The 16,344-nt window shown below is 39.3% G+C and overlaps 1 long non-coding RNA gene across 1 annotated transcript; it reads right to left on the bottom strand.

Annotated features, from left to right (window-relative positions):
• Window positions 1-3,546: 3,546 nt before the first annotated feature.
• On the bottom strand, window positions 3,547-15,459 carry LOC123330801. Its single transcript, XR_006546974.2, has 5 exons — window positions 15,141-15,459; window positions 13,025-13,119; window positions 8,679-8,776; window positions 7,107-7,192; window positions 3,547-4,241 (listed from the first exon to the last, which is right to left on the bottom strand). It is a non-coding gene; the product is annotated as an uncharacterized LOC123330801 (long non-coding RNA).
• Between the last annotated feature and the right edge of the window lie 885 nt (window positions 15,460-16,344).

Raw genomic sequence — 16,344 nt, forward strand, 5'->3', positions numbered from 1 at the left:
TACAAATTTATTTCTCTAAGCAAAGAGAGGCTGTCCTTCTAGGTAGCTGCTTTAAGTCCTCCCTCCTTTCTGTGACATTAGGAATTACCTAACCAATCTAAGGCTATGGTTTTTCCAGTGGTCATGTATGGATGTGAGAGTTGGACTGTGAAGAAAGCTGAGAACTGAAGAATTGATGCTTTTGAACTGTGGTGTTGGAGAAGACTCTTGAGAGTCCCTTGGACTGCAAGGAGATCCAACCAGTCCATTCTGAAGGAGATCAGCCCTGGGATTTCTTTGGAAGGAATGATGCTAAAGCTGAAACTCCAGTACTTTGGCCACCTCATGCGAAGAGTTGACTCATTGGAAAAGATTCTGATGCTGGGAGGGATTGGGGGCAGGAGGAGACAGGGACAACAGAGGATGAGATGGCTGGATGGCATCACTGACTCAATGGACGTGAGTCTGGGTGAACTCCGGGAGTTGGTGATGGACAGGGAGGCCTGGCGTGCTGCAATTCCTGGGGTCGCAAAGAGTCGGACACGACTGAGTGACTGAACTGAACTGAACTGAACCAATCTAAAGGACACAATAGATCTTACTCCTAAGATTAGCAGTAGGATGGGTTGGGAAATGACTTTTAAGAAGAGAAAGAAAATGTAAATTAATTTTTTTTTTTTTTGGCTAAATGCAAGCTGAATGTCATCCCATTGGATTAATTATGAAAAATCAAGAAATACTTTGCTATTTTATCTGAAATACAAATAAAATAAACTTGGACTTCTAGTTAATAGAACTTTTCAACTTATTGAAGTCTTAGTTTTTTCTTTTAAAGTTATTTATTTGTATGCAGTCTTAATATTTTATATTTACAGTAAATCATTTAGAAAGAACAGAAAAGAGTGAAGAAGGAATAAGAATTATCTCTTATCCTTCCATTCACTCAGAATTAGGTATCATTAAGGAGACCTGAGTTCAATCCCTGGGTTGGGAAGATCCCCTGGAGAAAGGAATGGCTACTCACTCCAGTATTCTTGCCTGGAGAATTCCATGGAGAGCAGAGCCTGGTGGGTTATAGTCCATGGGGTCACAAGGAGTCAGACATGATTGAGTGACTGGCACTTTTACTTTAAATATCTTAGATTTCTTTCTAATCTTCTTTGCATGTATTTGTGGGGGTGTATTAGTTTCATAGAATTAGGGGCATATTATGTTGTATATGTTACTGCCTTTTTCATCAAAAGTAATTTCATGCATATTTTAATACCATTTAATATAATGAAGGAGACTATTATTAGGCAAATATTATTCAAAAAAATATGTCACTCAACTCCTGTTATGTGGCAACGATGACATTTCACATCAACTAGGAGAAGTTGGATTATTAAGTACTGGAGATGAAAACCTTTGTCAGAGGTAGGAGTAGAGTTGGGTTCCTAATTCACAGCATATGCAAAATTAACTCACTAACAATTATGGCTAATTGAAATGTAAAATTTTTTTAAGCATACAGTAAAAACTATTAAATTAATTTATATTTAAAATAAAATTTTACGTAAATTGAGAAAAATATTTACAACATTATGTAAATATTTTACATATTTAAGTCAGTGTATGTAAACATGTAATATATAAATAAGTAACATGAAAATAAATACAAATTAGGAAAAGATGAACATGCTACAGGAAAAAATGTAAGTCACATTAAGAGACAAATTTCAGAGAAGAGAATGAAAAATTTCAATTTCATTATCTATCACATGCTACTTTATATTTTTTGCTGATTCAGTTTTTCTTCAAATCAAATCACTGTGCTGTGCTTAGTTGCTCAGCAGTGTCCAGCTCTTTGCAATCCCATGGACTGCAGCCTGCCAGGCTCCTCTGTCCATGGGGATTCTTCAGGAACGAATACTGGAGTAGGTTTTCATGTCCTTCTCCTGGGGATCTTCCCAACCCAGGGGCTGAACCCAGGTCTCCTGCATTGAAGACAGATTCTTTTTACCAACTGAGCCACCAGGGAAGCCCCAAATTAAATCAGTACCTAATAGATAGAGAGATAATATTTCTATATTGCACATTTCCCTTCAGTCCAGTATAAATAGTGCTGCTGTCTTTTTATTCGCTGTTGTATATTCCCAGTAAAAGACCCATATTAAATATATGTAGTAGTTAACAGCTGCTGCATAACAAATAATGTCAAATTTTCAGTGGAATGTAGCAATAAGCATTGCCTTTGTGTTAATGTGGAGAAGGAAATGGCAACCCACTCCAGTGTTCTTGCCTGGAGAATCCCAGGGATGGTGGAGCCTGGTGGGCTGCAGTCCATGGGGTTGCTGAGGTCAGACACGACTGAGCGACTTCACTTTCACTTTTCACTTTCACTTTTATGCATTGGAGAAGGAAATGGCAACCCACTCCAGTGTTCTTGCCTGGAGAATCCCAGGGACGGGGAAGCCTGGTGGGCTGCCGTCTATGGGGTCGCACAGAGTCAGACACGACTGAAGTGACTTAGCTTTGTGTTAATGAGTTTCTAAGTCAGCTGGGATGCTTCAGCTCCATGATGTAGTCGGGTGGGGTGGCTCCATTCCACCTGCCACTCGGCCTCCTCCTGGAACAGCAGGAGGGGTGGGCAGCTGTGTGCCTCTAAGGAGGAGAAGGTGGGACATATTGAGAGAGCAGCTTTTATGTATGCACACTACTATTACTGTCTGTAAAATAGACAGCTAGTGGGAAGTTGCTGTGTAGCATAGGGAGCCCAGCTTAGTGCATTGTGATGACTTAGAGAGGTGGGATGGAGGGTATAGGAGGGAGGCTCAAGTGGGAGGGAATATATATATATACTTATAGTTGATTCATGTTGTTGTACAGCAGAAACTAACACAATATTGCAAAACGATTAACCTCCAATTAAAAAAAAAAAAAAAAAAGAATGGCATAAATACAGGCAAGTATAACCAGCCACAAAAATTGCACTTTAAGTCCCTCTAACATCACATCTTCTGCATCCACATTACCCAGAGAAAGTTACACCGTGAAACACAAAATCCAGAGAAGGGAAGTGTACATCCATATGTAGCAGAGAGTGCATATATACATAAGATCAAGAATTGAGGTCCATGATTCTCCTTGTGCTCAGTCCCTCATTTGTTTCCAAATCTTTGTGACCCCATGGAATGTAGCCCACCAGACTCCTCTATCCATGGGGCTTTCCAAGCAAGAATTCTGGAGGTTATATAGATATTTATGTATACATATCTAATATTTATATATGTAAGATTGATATATATTTATATAAAACAAGACAAAAAGAGGTTATTACTTCCATCTTACTTTTATTGTACTTAGTTACAATAGGCAGTGTTAATGAGAATATGGAAAACTCAATGATAACAAGAAAATAGCCAAATATCCTTTGTCCCTGTAGTTGATTTGCATGAAGTTAACATTTCAGGTTCTTCCAAGGTGGTTCAGTGGTAAAGAATCCACCTTCCAATGCAGGAGATATGGGTTCAGTCCTTGGGTCCTGAAGATTCCTTGGAGAAGGAAATGGCAACTCAAGCCAACCTTGCTTGGGAAATCCCATGAACAGAGGAGCTGGCAGCCTACAGTCCACAGGGTATCAAAAGAGACTTTAGCAACTAAACAACAGCAATATTTCCAGTATAACTGGAGACGCACTCAAAAATTTGCTTCTGTGATTTTTCATTGAAGTATTACTCATATTAGAGAAAATTGGAATCAACCTTCTCTTTTTCTGAGACAGCACTTTCTTTTCGTACTGCATTTAATTTGATCTAGTACAGCCAACATTTCTTATCATTGCATATGATGACTTGCAACTTTGGCAGAATAAGAGGAATGAATTTTTTTCCCATGAAATATTCTATGACTCTTTGAGTTCATTAGTTAAAAAATCACGTATGGACTGCCTACTGAATTTTAGGAATGAATCAGTAATCTTCCTTCTGCCCTTCAATAGCTCAGATAAACAGCAGAAGTCTGGAAAGAATGCATAGAAACATCATGAACGGATTTTAAAAAAGTGCAATTATAGATAGATCCACATTCTGGATGTTAAGAGGTCCTGATAAAAGACCAGAAATTCAGACTCCTCAAGGAGGAAAAGGAATGCAAAGGTTAATCAGTAATAGGAGCTTTGAAAATGCCAATATTGCTTTAAGATCCGTGCTCATGGCGTTTGATCGACATCACTCTCCACTGCTGGGGAGAAAAAGGGGTGTCCTTCTCTAGCTCCAAAGCCTCTGGGGAAAAAAAAAAAAAATGGGACATCAGCTTTGTTAAGTAACACTGAAAGGAGGCAGGTTACCTGATAAGCCGTGGAGGGCCTAAGTCTGTTTCTTATTCTGGCTTCTGGTTCTAGGTCCTGGTTTTCATTTCTGTTGTACTGTCCCAAAATTTGGTAGGAGAGAGAGAGAAAGTAGGTCCAATCAATTATCAGGATTTGTTGAAAAAGATAAACTAAGTACAATGTAATAGTCTTCCTTATTTCATAATATCTAAAATATGAACTTGTAGAAAACATAGGTCCCAAAAAGTCACTGTTAAAGCAGAAGTTTGCCAAGTAAGTGGCAAAAACCCTGGAAGACTCACATGCTTTATACTGTATTCTTTCTTTTGTTCCTCTGTGTATTAATCTGTTTAACAAATATTGCAACACATATTGGAAAGCTTGACTCCCTACATTCTTTTAGGTGGTTTACGGTTGTAAACAAATTGTTTTAAGATCCATTAACACCAGAACAAACATTTACTGGGAAGGTGGTAAGCTGTCTTCAAATCAAAATCCTTCTGTGCCCTTAACTGGTTAGCAATACTACATCTAAGGGCTTCCCTCATAGCTCAGTTGGTAAAGAATCCACCTGCAATGCAGGAGACTCCAGTTTGATTCCTGGGTCAGGAAAATCTCCTGGAGAAGAGATAGGCTACCCACTCCAGTATCCTTGGGCTTCCCTTGTGGCTCAGTTGGTAAAGAATCCGCCTGCAATGTGGGAGACCTGGTTCGATCCCTGGGTCAGGAAGATCCCCTGGAGGAGGGGATGGAAGCACACTCTAGTATTCTTGCCTGGAGAATGCCATGGACAGAGGATCCTGGTGGGCTACAGTCCATGGGGTCACAAAGAATCAGACACAACTGAAGCGACTTAGCACACACACACTGCATTTAAGGCACAGGAGTATACCCCTCTATGTCCATCATACACGATTCAAAAGACCAAGTCAGGAACCCAGGGTTTTAGATATTGTTTTTCTGTCCTATAAATACTAACAATTGAGTGAAACAACTCTCTCTCTCTTTTTTTTTTTTTTATTAATTTTGAGTAAAAACAGGCTTCAAGTCGGCAGGCTGGGACCCCTGATTTGAGCAGTATCAGCGAAAAGAAACTCATCTTTATCTGGAATTAACTACAAATTCAATTAGAATAAAAATCTTAGCCCACCTCTTGGAAAAGATTTTACACAAAGAAAACCAGATGTTTCAACAGCATTAAGAGTACTTTGCCCAGCAGTCTAAGGAATTTTCCATCTTGTAAGCCCAATCACTGGTGAAAGTTACACAGATCCAGCTTCCCTAACACACAAAACGGCTTCCATTTCCCATGCTCCTTTAATTAGATTTACTTCTTTAACCAAAGTAGTATTGGGTTGAAAGAATGGGAGGAGGGGAAGGACTTTGCTTAATACTATGTTAGCAAGTTTAAAAAAGATTGAAGGGTAAGAGGCTGAGGTCTATTTGGAGATTCTCTCCCAGAGGAAGTGCTTCTTATTTATTGTAAGTTTATTCAGTTGGAAAAAATAAAGAGTAATAAAAATAATCACTAGAGGTTGTACTAAGAGAATACCTTAGTTCTATTTTCAGCTTTGAATCGATATAGGAAAATGGAGCATAAATGGAAAATAGAAGAGGTTTAGAACAGACTCAGGCATTATGCATCATTTTGTTTCACAGGAGGATATTAAATGTGTAGAATGACCTGTGAGACAAGGCTGTGAAGGAAAACACACAGGATCACTCATGGCATGTGTGGGAAAGAGCATTCATGTGAAAGGGACCCAGGTGGGCTTCAACGATCTCTGCTTGGTTTCTGGAGATGTCTTAACTCTGTATTTTTTAAGTCTGTCTTAATTTGCATTTGTTTAATGAGAATAGTGAGAGAACCCAAAAGACAAAGAAAAGCTTGTCCAAAGAAGTAGCAGTAAATTATAAAGGTTAAAATACAAGGGGCCCTTCACTCTTTTATAGTTAACGTCTGTCACTGTGTTAAACAAAACCAACCCACGTGTGGTTTAATTTCGACTTCTTTCCATATTGCAGTGTTCAAACCTGTCATATCTTTGGACTTTGCTCATTGTGATCACAAGAGTCTCCAAACAGCTATTTCTAGTCGTCTGAACCATTTTTAGGGACAAATTCACCTCCCTCCTAAATGCGGTAAGAGAGTTTCCTAAAATACAAATTGGGTTCTGACAGTCTCTTGTTGAAAATGGTCAATGCTCCCCTTCTTTTTAAGGAACAATGCCCTAGTCCTTTATGTTTTACAAGACCTCCTCTTTCCCGACCACTTCCTGTTGCATGTTGCCACTCTCAATTCACTTCCCTTGAGTGTGTTAAACCCTTCCTTGCCTTTGTCCATTTAATGTATTTTTTAAAAGTATTTATTTAACACTTCCCATGTGCCAGGCACTTTTATAAGCACTGGGAGTGAAGTGACAAACAAACCAGAAGTAAAATCTCTGACTTCCTAGGGCCATCTTCTCTGGGGGAAGAAGAACCATAAAGACATTAGCCAATAGTACATATGCAGATGGTGATGAGTACTATGAAGAAAAGTAAAGTGAAAGAAGATAAAGCGATGCTTGGGTAGGGTTTTCAGTGTAGATAACACTGGAATTGGTGAAATCAACTCAAATCTCATCTCAACCGAAATCTCAAGTGAGAAAGGGAGAAGATGGCACGGCAGCAGCCTGGGTACCACCTTTGAAATGACCAGAACTTCAGAGGTTAAAGGCCAGCTACTTACGCTTTAAAAAACCTCTCTAGGATATTCTAATGCTCAGCTAAGAAATGTGGGACGTGACCGAGTGAGAAATGGCATGAGCTTACTTACGTTTTCTTGTTCCCTGGTTTCTGAGAATAGATTGTGAAGGGCAAGTGTGGATGCAGCAGACAAAACAGGAAGCCATCGCACTTGACCTGAAGTGGGATAAAGACTAGATTAGGACTAGTCCACTTAGGAGGGTGATAAACCAGGTCAGGTGCAAGCTATTGTGTTGAAGGTAAAGCCCACGTGGCATCATCATCGTGCATAATATTCTCAGTCCCTAGAATGTGATGGTCACTTTTACACATTTTTAAATCAAATTTCATCAGAACAGTTCTTCGCACTTCCCAACACAGGAGTTTGTTCCATATCTAGTCCGGGCAGATATGGGAGTCCGTCAATTTCTCCATGAAGCATGTCCTTCTCTGTGCTCTCATGGTACCTCCATGCCTCTGTTGTGTCATAAACCCTATCCTTATTATGATTGTTTTCATTTGCTTCTTTCCAGATTACATTTTACATATCATCATATCCCTGAGGTTTAGCACAGAGCCTTGCAATTGGTGGGTGTTAGGTCATTGTTGAAAAGGTGATGGAATGAATTAATGAATGAATAAACAAATGAGTAAATGAACAAATGAATGTTTTCATTTTAAATGAGATCGTCTCATGGCAGAAATGAGAACACAAAAATTTCATGCAAAAGATGGACTAGGTATTTATTCCTTTATTAGTTAAATATTTCTGAAGTGTCCTAAATTAATGAAGCTATAAGTCCTCAGTGGGCTTTCCTGGTGGCTCAGCGGTGAAGAATCTGTTTGCCAAGGGAGGAGATGCGGGTTTGATCCCTGGGTTGGAAAGATCCCCTGGGGAAGGACATGGCAACCCATTCCAGTATTCTTGCCTGGGAAATGCTACAGACAGAGTAGCCTGGCAGACTACAGTCCATGGAGTCCCAAAAGAGTCAGACACAGCTTAGGGACTAAACAACAGCAAAGTCCTCAGTAGATTACTCACATTCTGAGGAAATTGTAAAATGGTAATATTAAATGAAATAAGATAAAAATCCATCAACATGTCAGCTACAAACTCTTCTGATTTTCAGTTCAGTTCAGAGGCACAAGATTAGGGGAATACTGAGAGGATAAAAGGGCCAAGCCCCATGGAATAATTTTCCAGACAGATGCAGAAACGGAGGAAAGCGCACAGCAGGGAGAATGTGTGTCAGGGGTCGCTCAGCCTGTTGGACCGTGTCCAACAAGCAAGAGAAGGGAGGGTCAGCATCCAAGATGGAAGTTTGGTCCGGCACATTTAAGGAAAGGAGAGTAAGAGGGTCTCAAGAGTTCCAGTGTGTTGAAATATTCAGAGATAAGAGTTACTTGGGACTTTGGACTTGGACAGTCTTCCAGTTTTTATTTTTTGGTTATAGCTGATTTACATTGTTTTGTTAATTTCCGCTGTACAGCAGAGTGATTCAGTGATACATACATATGCATTCCTTTTCATATTCTTTTCCATTAGGTTTATCACAGGCTATTGAATATATTTCCCTAAACTGTACAGGAGGATCTTATTGTTTATCCATGCTATGTAGAATCCCTTGCATCTGCTAATCCCAAACTTTCAGTCCATACTTACCTTACCCCCACCCGACACGCACCCACAAGGGTGTTCTCTGCATCTGTGAGTCTGTTTCTAGTTTGTAGATAAGGTTATTTGTGCACACTCTTGAATGTCTGAGAAAGATATGACAAAAGAAGAAAAGTTCCCTTTAGTGGATCTTTAAATGTCACATGGTCTTCCATTAAGGGATAGGAGCCATGCTTTTGAAATAACATGCTTTCACATAAAATAATACCATATAAATATAAAGTAAGGTGCACATTTAACAGTCTGGCATACATTAGCCTCAAACAAATGTTAGCTCTTTTCCTATAGTACTTGAAGAGTTAGGAAGTACTTTCACAATCATTATTCCATTTTGAGTGCATCTTGACTATAGCTAGTAAAAAAAAAATAGGAAGGTAACATTATGTCCATTTAACTAAAAGGAATTAGGCTCAGAATGGCTGAATACAATCGTCTAAGGTTATATAAAATTCACCTGTCACAGTTAATTTTTTTTAAGTATAGAATGATAGAGATGTTAGATTATAAACTCATAGAACTTTTTAAAATTAAACTTTTTATTTTGAGATAATTTCAGATTTGCATGCAATCATCAGAAAGAATAATTTTACCTATTGGTAACACCTTGTCCAATTTCACCCATTGGTAACACCTTGTGAAAAATAGTGTAATTTAACAAATAGAATATTGACATTACACAGCTGTAATGCAAAATCCTGATCCATCATAAGAATCCTTCTCATTACCCCTGTACATATTTACATGTTGCCCTTATAACCTGCCTGTGTGCTAAATCACCTCAGTCACGTCCAACTCTTTGTGACCCTCTGGACTGTAGCCCGCCAGGCTCCTTTGTCCATGGGATTCTCCAGGCAAGAGTATTGGAGTGGGTTGCCATTTCCTTCCCCAGGGGACCTTCCTGGACCAGGGATCAAACCCAGGTCTCTTATTTCACCTTCACTGGCAGGGTAAGGTGCTTCATTAGCACCACCTGGGAAGCTCGTGGTTCTATCCTCCTTAAGGTAAGGTAAGTCACTTCAGTCGTGTCCGACTCTGTGCGACCCCATACATGGCAGCCCACCAGGCTCCCCCGTCCCTGGGATTCTCCAGGCAAGAACAGTGGAGTGGGTTGCCATTTCCTTCTCCAATGCATGAAAGTGAAAAGGGAAAGTGAAGTTACTCAGTCGTGTCCGACTCTTAGCGACCCCATGGACTGCAACCTACCAGGTGCCTCCGCCCATGGGATTTTCCAGGCAAGAGTACTGGAGTGGGGTGCCATTGCCTACTCCTCTATCCTCCTTAACCCCAAATCTGTTCTCACTTTCTGTAATTTTGTCATTTCAATAATACTATAAAATTGGAGTCATATAGTATGTGTCTTTCTGAAACTGACTTTTGCCACTTGCTGCAATTCTCTGGAGATTCATACAGGCTGTTGCATGTATCAACAGCTACTAATAGCTCCTTTTTATTCGTATGCATGTATGTACCACAGTTTGTTTAACCATTTACACATTACAGGCTATCTGGGTTGTATCTTGCTTTTGGCTATTGCCAATACAAATACAAGCATACATGCACAAGTTTCTGTGTGAATATGCATTTTTACTTCTTTGGTATAAATGCCCAGGAGTGTAACTGCTGGATCATGAGGCAGTTGAATGTGAATTTTTTGCTGTTGTTGTTTGTTTGTGTTGTTTTTTAAAGAAAATGTCAAACTGTTACAAAATGTACTAAATGGTATGGTTTTCCTGTACCATTTTACACTCCCATAGAAAATATAAGAGTGATCCAGGGTCTCAGCATATTTCCCAGCATTTGGTATTTTTGGTAGGTTCATTTTTACCACTTAGATGTATAAGTTATCACAATCTACACTTATGGTCATTTTATCCATCTGAGTGAATTATATAAGAGTTACCTCCCTCTAAGTCCTTTATCCTCACCTTTTATAAAACAGTTGTCTTCAATAATTCTTCTATATAAATTTAGAACCACACGTGACAGTTATATTATTTGCCTCAACCCTCAAATATAGTTTAGAAAAATTAAGAGCAGAAAAACTCACTGTATTTACCCATATTTTTATTTACTATGTTTTTTTCTCCTGTCCTGATGATCCAGAATTCCTTATTTTTATCATTTTCTTTCTGTTTAGAGAATTTCCTTAGCTGTTATTTTAGGTAGGTCTGCTAGCAACATATTTTCTTGGTTATTTTTATTTTTTTTTTTAACTGAGACTATCTTCATTTCCCTTCATTCCTAAAAGAAATTTCACTGGATATTGGATTTGAGGCTGGCAATTCTTTCCTTTTAGAACTTGAAAAATGTTGTGCCAGTTTCTCATAGCCTCTCTGATTTCAGATATGAAATCCATGCTTATTTGAATTGTTTTAGCTCCTGTAAGTAAGATATCTTTTTTCCCCTCACTGTCTTCTGTCTTGTAAGGTTTTTTTTTTTTTTTTTTTTTTTTTGTCTTTAGCTCTCAGAAGTTTGACTGTGGTATGTTGTGATCAGAATTTCTTTGAGCTTATCTTGCTTGAATTCACTCAACTACTTAAACCTGTAAGTTTATGTCATTTGCCAAATTTAGGAAGATTTCAGCCATTATTTCTTAGAGCATTTTTTTTAGACTTTCCCCCTGCTTTCTCTCTGGATTCTGGTAATGCAAATCATAGATTTGTTTTTATTTTTGGTCCCACGAGTCCTTGAGGTTTTGTTCTCTCTCTCTCTTTTTTCTGGTCTACTTTCTCTTTGTTGTTCAGATTAGGCAGTTTTATGGCTCTATCTTGCAGTTCCTTAATACTTCCCATTGTCTCTCCATAGATAGGGAAACAGTGGAAACAGTGTCAGACTTTATTTTTTGGGGCTCCAGAATCACTGCAGATGGTGATTGCAGCCATGAAATTAAAAGACGCTTACTCCTTGGAAGAAAAGTTATGAGCAACCTAGATAGCATATTCAAAAGCAGAGACATTACTTTGCCAACAAAGGTCCATCTAGTCAAAGCTATGGTTTTTCCAGTGGTCATGTATGCATGTGAGAGCTGGACTGTGAAGAAAGCTGAGCGCCGAAGAATGGATGCTTTTGAACTGTGGTGTTGGAGAAGACGCTTGAGAGTCCCTTGGACTGCAAGGAGATCCAACCAGTCCATTCTGAAGGAGATCGGCCCTGGGATTTCTTTGGAAGGAATGATGCTAAAGCTGAAACTCCAGTACTTTGGCCACCTCATGCGAAGAGTTGACTCATTGGAAAAGACTCTGATGCTGGGAGGGATTGGGGGCAGGAGGAGAAGGGGACGACAGAGGATGAGATGGCTGGATGGCATCACCGACTTGATGGACGTAAGTCTGAGTGAACTCCGGGAGTTGGTGATGGACAGGGAGGCCTGGCGTGCTGCGATTCATGGGGTCGCAAAGAGTTGGACACGACTGAGCGACTGAACTGAACTGAACTGAACTGATGAGCTCATGAGTTGAGCTTTTATGGTTTTATATATTTTTCAGCTCAAAAATTTCCATTAGGCTCATTTTTATATCTTCTATGTTATACTGTGACTTCTTATTTTGTTGCTGAAGCTCTAATTATTAATTAGTTTCAATAATATTAATTGCACATTGGAGTATTTTTCTGATAGCTGCTTTAAAAGCTTTATCAGATGTTTCTAATATCTGTATCATCTTGATGTTGGCATATATCTATGTTGTCTTTTTACATCCAATTTGAGTTCTTCCTTGTTCTTTGTGTGATGAATGTTTTGGTTTTTTTTTTTTAATTGAATTTTGGACATTTTGTGGTAGGCTATGAGATTCTGTGTCTTTTTTAAACCTTCTGTTTTAATCGGCTTCCTCTGCCATCATTCTGCTATAAGTGTGGTGTGTGCCCCCTCATCATTGCCAAGGGGGAAGAACTCCAGGTTCCCCACTTGGCTTCTGTTGACATTTGAGAGGGAAGATGCCCCTTCCTTACTGTTGGGTTGTGTGGAGGTGAGTGTTCCTGCTCCCAACTAGCCCTTCAGAGATAATTTCATATACGGGAAGGGTAGGAGGTCCTACCCCTCCCCATATGGTGTTCACTGACCCCATAGGGGTGGGGGCTTAACAGTGCGGCAGGCTTAAAAGTCACAGGTCCCAACTCAGCCTTCTCTGATACCACACGTGTTTGTTGGACTACAGCAGTTATTGGCCCAATATTTTATATATATATATATATAGAGAGAGAGACTTGCTAGCTTGCCCTTTTCCTGGTTTCCTGGGTCTTATCTTGTCTGTGTTTATTACTGTTTCTGAGTTGTTGACTTTCTCAGCCATAGGTCTTAAATATATGAGGAAAAACAAAAACTCAGGGAAACTCACCATTCCTTGGGTCCTGAGGTTTCTGGCCAGTCTGCTTTCTTCTCTCCACCTTTAAGATCTTAAGTTTGTTTTATATATAATCTCCAGAGCTTCATCTGTGCAGAGAAGGAGTCATAGAGAAAAGTGTGCATTCTCCACCTTGAGCAGAACTTTTTAAAGGAACACTTGATTTACTGAGGTAAAAACAAGGTTATCTGTCTTAATAATATTTAATGAGAAGACAATCTGAGTATCTTGTTGCAACTGTTTATCTTTAGAAGTAAATTCTTCTTCCTTACTGTATGGAGGCTTAAGCTTAATTAACATTTTTATTTTAAAAGACTAATGTATTAGTTATGGCCAATCTACAAAGTCACCTCAGATCCCTAAAGAAGCAATTCCCTGAGCCCTTTTGCATGTGCTCTAAAGGTATTGTTGCCCCTGATACCTCATGAGGCTGTATCACAGAGAGAAACTGGAGGGCAGGTGGAATCAGCAAGTTTTGATCTTTAATTTCCCTCTTTATGCAACTGTATAAGAAAACTTATTTCAGAAGCTGCTAAGATTAATTTACATATCACTGGACCTATTTCACTAACTACCAGAAATGCACTTATTCTAAGCACTGAAACAATATCATAAATGAAGTTATAGACTCTGTGTCTAGGAATGCATCTGATGATCATTTCGACCATAAAATTCAACTGATTTTGTTATTGCTGATGTTTATTTTCCCAAAGATAGAAAGTTGTTTTTTTTTTCCAGTACAGAATGGCTAAAAGGATCCAATGCAAATTGAATATAGAAGGTTTAGAGTGTGGCCGAACAACTGGGCGATAGTGAAAAGGTCAATTAACCAACGGGTTGGTTTGTCATGATGGCATGAACGAATTATTTTAAATGATTTTCCACATTAAATTTTCCAGATGTTTTGGCCACAGGCCAAGATAATTAATATTGCTAATCACTGGCTAGAATTATGTTGGCAAGCTAATTCGCTGAGCAGGGACTTGGAACTCTGAGTTGGGTTGTTGGTAAGCCGTGTGTATTACGTTTAAATGAAACATGTTAGTCTCATCACTGACCCAGGCCAAAAATTTGCTGTGGTACTTGAGATGATTACTCATTTTACATCATCAGAAAGTAAATCTAAAAAGAAAAGATGCCATGTCTTCTGTTTAATTTTTCTTCCCTAGAGAGGTCTCTTTATACTCATGACAAATTTGAAATGCAACACTTCTGTCCTTCAGAAGTTTTCAGTGGAAAAATTTAAAAAGACACACAATCACTTTAAGCAGAAAAGAAAAAAAAAGTATGTATGCTTTTTTCTTCTCAAAAAATTAAGTATGGATGCATGGATTTTGCTGAAACATAAAGAAGAGTCATATTTTCAACTACCTAGATATTATCAGAATGATTGGTATTTGTGTGGTTTTTGTTTCTAAATGTAATATGTTGCTTAAAATGCTTATGATATGCATTTACTTAGGGCAACTCTACCTTGTAAGATGCATTGATCACACTGCACAGGCTTTCTGAGTTTGTTTTAAACTAAGATACAGCACAGACAAAAAAGTCTACACATCAGGAGAAAGCTACTCAAACTGGGTTAGAAACTTGCCATTTGGACACAGTTGCGTCCACCAGCCCCACAGACTTTACAGTCTCACTTCCCCTTTCACAGACCCACTGACAAGAGGGTATTACAATTTTTACTGACATCAGTGACCTGGCATAGCTGATTTATTCTCTGCTTTGGTTTACAGAGGAATAAACTGGTAATTAATTATATATCAGAACACGAGAATCGACCTGGCAATAATGTACAGGCTAAGAACGCTCTATTTACATATGTAGGTTATTTAAAATATGTCTTGTTAAATAAATATTTAAAATACCTCCTTATTTAGCTTATAAACTGTTTGGACTGAGGCTGCAGTGTGCCTCATTGCAGAATGTTCAAAAGAGTGAGAGAACTGCCATAGAATTTCATCTCTGCCTGACCAGCAAAAATCTCCTCTGTATCTGCCAGGGCTTACAGAAAGCCTCTTTAAGGAAAACAACAACACAAATTATCTTGCTATCAAAATATATAATACTGGTATAAAGAAGATCCTTGGGAAACCATAAAACTTACCTTTATCTTGAGAGCAGGTATGTAGAACAAGGGAACTAGAAATAAACTAGCCACATCAACATGATCATCTCAGAGGGGAGTAAGGTGGTCAGGAAGTAAGAGAAACAAATGATTTCACAGCAAAATGGTCTCCCTGCTGTGGCTTGTTTACCCTGTCCAGAATTATTTTTAAAGGGGAAGAAAATACAGAACTAGAGTTTTCACATCTCTCAAATCAGTACAAACTCATGATTTCAAAACAACCATAATAATGAGAACACACGTGGGCACCAGGCAGTCTGGGAGAACCAACTCCATGTGCTTTGCAGGAGAGCTAAGCTCAAAATCCATCAGGGGCCGTGCTAGGCATTCCACTTATTTTCGGCGCTCTGAAAGTTAGCTTTATCCTGGAGGATACATCTGCATACCTCAGACTGCCCACTTTTCTTCAAAGCTTGTTTGTTGCCTACAGTCTGGAATCACAGACCTATCAATTGCTGATCCACCAGGGGGAGCAGTTCACCAGCGCAAAACAAGCCTTCCGCAAAGGACGTCTCTGAAGGTGCCTCTTTCTCTCCATTTACACAGCTGACAACAACCCTGAGTTTTATCAGTTCTACTAGCTGTGGTACTCATATACCCAATCCTGATTTCACGTCCCTTACCCCGTGCTGGTGGGATACGCGTTGTTCAGTTGTGGATACATATACCCCGAGCAGATTTTGCAATAGGACGTGAAACTTAGTCCTTGTACTTTGTAGAGTACATTAATAAGTCCATGTCTTATTAATAGGAAATGATTGAGTCCTTCCTTCTCCAGCATCTTTTATAGGCAAAACCAATAGATTTAACAAACTACTTACTCTATCCTTATTCTCTGATCTTCCATCTGGGATGTGTGTGTGTGTGTGTGTGTGTGTGTGTGTGACTCGCACAGGTCTGGAAGCCAGGCAACTAGCACAGCTTGCTGACACTAGCGCTTCTTTCTTCAGCCCTTTCCCTTTCCTCCGGCCAGGACCCTGGGCTGGGCAGGAAAACAGCTGTCAGAGAAACGTTTGTGTTGATGATAAACCGTTGGTGTGCAAGCTCAGGGGCTGCCACCAGCCAGTCCAAACAAAATGGCTGTGGGCGTCAGTGGACTTGTGTATGGACAGAGAGCCCCAAGTTTGCTGATCACAGACAGACAGACAACCAAAAGTGTTTAGTAATCTCTAAGGTGCTCTGC

Source organism: Bubalus bubalis, chromosome 20 (genome assembly GCF_019923935.1).
Source record: "Bubalus bubalis isolate 160015118507 breed Murrah chromosome 20, NDDB_SH_1, whole genome shotgun sequence".
In the NCBI taxonomy this organism is placed as follows: domain Eukaryota; kingdom Metazoa; phylum Chordata; class Mammalia; order Artiodactyla; family Bovidae; genus Bubalus; species Bubalus bubalis.